A 5,108-nucleotide genomic window follows, 5' to 3' on the forward strand; every position below is an offset into this window, starting at 1 on the left:
TGGTGTTTGTGCTGTTTTGTGGTGTTCACGCCGCGTCGTCGTTGTTCTTCGTGTTGTGGTGTCGCATCGGCACGGTCGCGTCGTGGCCGTGCTGTGGTGTCGCGTTGTCGCGGTCGTGTGTCGTGTCCGTGTCCGTGTCGCATCGGGGTATTGTGTCGTCGTCGTCGTGTTGTGTGTCGTCGTCGCTGTGGCATATTGGTCTGGTTGTGTCGTCGTCGTCATGTCGCGCCGGGAGTGTGGTGTCGTCGTTTCACGTCGTGTGTCGTCGTCGCGTTGTAATGTTGTTGTTGTGTCCAAAGGAACGCCGACATCAGTCGTCATTCGTCGTCTGGGTCCCACGTCACTGACAGCAACAGGCACTTGTTTGGTGTCAAGAGGGGGACTAAGAGGAATGGTCGTGCTAGCTTACCTTGGCTGGGCACGACCTCGTCAAACGAAGCGGCACATCAATCTGCCTTCCGTCGATCTGGTGGGTGCTTTCTGGCTGGTGATGTGGTGTTGCCGCGTCGTTCTTGTGGTGATGGGGCCGTGCCGGGGTAGTTGTGGGTGGTCGGCGAGGGTGGTGGGTCGTCGTCGTCACTGGCGAGAATGGTCGTCACTGGTGACGGTGGTGGTGGGTGGGCGTCGTGGTTGAGAACAGGTTGTGGGTTGTGTTGACGCCCAAATTTGGATGACTCATCAAAACAACCGTTTTCGGCATCTCAGCACTTTTCCGAACGGAAACCAGGATAATTGTAAAAATAACGTATCAATACATTGTAGAAGTTTCAATATCATAAATATCCATAAGGAATGCTCGCCAACAGGGAGAAAATGCAGCTGGGTGGTCCGGAGAATGAGGCGGAGTCCGGCCTGATCCGGATGAGGCGGAGTTCCCATTTCCGACTTTCTTTGGACTATTATCAACTTCCGGAGTTCGGACTTTTTTTGTTTTTTGTTTTTCACGTTCAAGGTGAGCTGGGCGGATTCCGAAGTCGATTGATTCATCAAATACTAGGCTGCTTAGGTTCTGAATCCCATAGCATTTTATGGGAAAATTTTACAGGAGCGGCCGCTCCAGGCGCTTATTTCTTTTGTGTTAGACATGTGATTCTGGGAACAAGAGGTCAGTGACTACCAGATTTTTTTTGCATTCTGAAAACCGATTTACATCACTTAGCTATAGAAAAGTGACGTGATTTTAGACTTGCATGAACATGCAACTAAGAGTCATGTGAAATTTCTTTTTTATATTTTGAACAGGTAATTATCGGTTGAAGTAGAAAGCAAACAAAAGTAGATTTCGCAAGTTTTTTTCTAGTGCAGGAAATCTATCTATCAACCTCTCTGAAAAACAAGCGTCGTCAGCTCGAACTCTATGAGATGGGGAAGGTTGAACGTACCCAAACACCAGATCCTACAAGGAAAGGAACGTTCTTCAGTCAAACCAGCTTCGAAAAGAGACAGGAGAGATGACTAACCATGGTACCAATGATAGCAACAGCATCCGAGAGCATGTGCTAGAAAGAAGAAGGCATTAGCTTCCAAAGGGCAGAGAGAGTAGAAGGAAGAAATGGCTGACATCTGTGATTATGTCAGCATGTAGTGGAAGAGGAGCAGGGGAAACACATACGTCTCATCATGAAATCTGAACCAGCAAGATGAGCGAACCCAGGGGCGCGTATACTACACCTGTATGGGTGGTTGGAGCCATCGCTGGATTGGGTTAACACGTCAACTGATGGAAGAAACGGGTAGAGGGAAAGGGTCACTCACGAAACGAGGTAGACGCCCATCTCCCCCTTGGGGGCCTCGATAGTGCTGTAAGTCTCGCCTGGGGGTACAGAGTACCCTTCACTGAAGATCTAGAACGAATATAAATCATCAAAGGTTCTTATGAAACGAAGACGGCAACTTTACTTTGAAATGATGGATGAGCGACTCCATGCTCTCTTTCATCATAGCACGGGGTGGAGGCACAAGCTTGTGGTCGTCGACCTTCACAGCACCAGGGGTAATCTTGTTGAGCGCCTGGCTAATGATCCGCAAGCTCTCTCGCATCTCCTGGACATGGCACAAGTAGCGGTCATAGCAGTCACCGTTCTTGCCTACAGGAATGTCGAACTCAACCTGTCGAATCTCTTTGAGCCTTCTCCCTTTGGCAGAAGCAAAAAAACAAGCCACATACCTCATCGTACTTGTCGTACGGAGCCACCTTCCTCAAATCCCACGCAACCCCACTACCACGCAGCATAACCCCACTGAAACTATGATCCAATGCCTGCTTGGCAGTGACAGGTCCAATCCCAATCGTCCGCTCTTTCCAAATACGGTTGCCCGTGACGACCTCCTCAATCTCGTCAACCCTACTGCTGAATTGGGTTCCCCATTTGAAGATGTCGTCAAGGAGCCCGTGGGGGAGGTCGAAGGCTACATCTCACGGACGGACGTAGGCGGCGTGCAAACGCGCGCCGGAAACGCGTTCGTAGAATTCCATGAGCTTTTCGCGCTCTTCGAAGCCCCAGAGGAAGGGGTAAGACCACCGACGTCCATGACGTGTGTGAGGATGGCCATGAGATCTTTTAGGTGGGGTAAGATTGATTTAAGACGAGGCGAACACAGGTTATGGCTTACGGTTAAGAATTCGTGTTATTTCCCCAAAAAGAACTCGGATCCATTGGGCACAGGCAGGCACCTCGATGTTCAGAAGCTTTTCTACCGCTAGCGAGTAGCAGAGCTCGTTCGTCACTGTTGTGGGTACAGGTAAGTTGGTGAAAGAAGAGAAGAGGTGATAGCATACTCATTGAAACGTAGTCGAGACGGTCAAAGTAGGGTAGGGCTTGGATGTACGTCTTGTATTCAATAAGTTTCTCTGTACCGCGATGAAGCAGACCAATGTGCTGGAAATGAAGTAAGCCTGGGGGTTCCGAACTAAAAGGTTGCACGTACTGGGTCCGCTCGCAGAATCTCTTCTCCATTGAGTTCCAGAATCATACGCAGCACACCGTGGGCAGCTGGATGCTGAGGACTATCCGCGACGTTTAGTCCTCAACGTCCTTTTTGCAGAATGGATGGCTTACCCGAAGTTAACTACAGCAAACATCAGCAACAATATGAGCAACAAACCCATTACTTACTTGTGAAATGCCTCATTTTCGCATCCTCTTTACTTCCTGGCGTTGGCAAGATTTCCGAAGCGTCCAAATGCTGCAAATCCTCCACGGTATGATAGTCGAAAGCAGTTTTTGCCCCCTCAAGAGACGGTTCAGCAGCCCGCCGAGCAACGGGGGTTGCACATATATTCCTGCGTAAAAGCCGCGACGAAGGCGTCGTCCTCGTCGTTGTTCGCGCCAACGAGCAGTAGCACGGAAGACATTGGTCGCTGTTCAAGGCAACGTCAACGATGTCGATTCCTCGTCGGAGTTGGGCGGGAAGGTGTGACAGGCGTGACAACAACTTGTGTCCCTGCCTAAACATGTCGACGCCCAGTGGCAATTCAAAGTAATGTTGTCAAGAACATGCTACAAGGCGAACCTCGTCATTCTAGGCCTGATTACCATCGCTATAGCTGACGTCGACAAACTGTGCACAATTCACGATGACGGGAAATTCTATGACTTGAATACTTTGAAGGCGAGGTACGCAGGCGGAGTCATGTCTCGTAGTTTTCGTATTCATCGAGGTTCTGTCTAGCAAAGATTATGAGGTCAAGTGGCCGGGGGGAAGAACGTTCGCAATAAATGTCTGCCAGGCTGTAAAGACAGAAACGTTTGGTTTAGTCATGAATTGAAGAAGATTATTCTGCATTACAACCCTTAAGTTCATCCACTAGTGGCTACCACTATTTATGATTAATCTATGACAACTGTCCAAGAGCCATTGTGTATAATGCCACAGGTTTTATGAAAGGCATCTCATTAGGATTGCCCATCTATTTCATTCAATTTGTCACTGGAATCTTTCATAAGTTATAGGCAAGGATAATGAGATATCATGGGGATATTTCATTAGGCTCTTTGGCCCTTTCATTATCATTTCTGAGACTTTTCATTAGGATATTTCATTAGGCTGCTTCGCTTTTTCATTACCATTTCATAGAATTTTCATTAGGATATTTCATTAGGCTCCTTGGCACTTTCATTACCATTTCTTGGAATTTTCATTAGGATATTTCATTAGGCTCCTGCACTTTTTCATTATCATTTCTTAGAAATCTCATTAGGATATTTCATTAGGCTCCTGCGCTTTTTCATTATCATTTCTTAGAATTTTCTTTAGGATATTTCATTAGGCTGCTTCGCGTTTTCATTACCATTTCATAGAATTTTCATTAGGATATTTCATTAGGCTCCTTGGCACTTTCATTACCATTTCTTAGAATTTTCATTAGGATATTTCATTAGGCTCCTGCGCTTTTTCATTATCATTTCTTAGAATTTTCATTAGGATATTTCATTAGGCTCCTGTGCTTTTTCATTACCATTTCATAGAAATTTCATTAGGATATTTCATTAGGCTCCATTGCTTTTTCATTACCATTTCATAGAAATTTCATTAGGATATTTCATTAGGCTCCTGCGCTTTTTCATTATGATTTTTTATATTTCTCATTAGGATATTTCATTAGGCTTCTTGGCACTTTCATTAGGTTTTCTTGGAATTTTCATTGGGATATTTCATTCAGCTCCTTGACCCTTTCATTACCATTTCATTGAATTTTCATTAGAATGCTTCTTGGTGCTTTCATTAGGATATTTCATTCCACTCCTTGACCATTTCATTAGATTTTTCATTGGGAGATTTCATTGGGGCATCTGGCCCTTTCATTACCATTTCTTTTAGGATATTTCATTGAGCACCTTGATGATTTCATCACTTCTCATTAGGCTCCCTGGCACTTTCATTACTATTTCTTAGATTTTTCATTAGGATATTTCATTAGGCCCTTTGGCACTTTCATTACCGAAAACTATATAATAATGATGATATGTATCACATGGGTTGTTGGGAGGGTGGTCACATGACCAATTACCAAAAATAGTCAAAAAGCGAAAGTTGTACCCCTGCACTGTAGCTTCCCGAATCTGGTTGAATTATGTTCTGAAGTGCTCCTGTTGTGGAGATATGAG

The sequence above is a fragment of the Laccaria bicolor genome, genomic scaffold (genome assembly GCF_000143565.1).
Source record: "Laccaria bicolor S238N-H82 LACBIscaffold_176 genomic scaffold, whole genome shotgun sequence".
Classification (NCBI taxonomy): Eukaryota; Fungi; Basidiomycota; class Agaricomycetes; order Agaricales; family Hydnangiaceae; genus Laccaria; species Laccaria bicolor.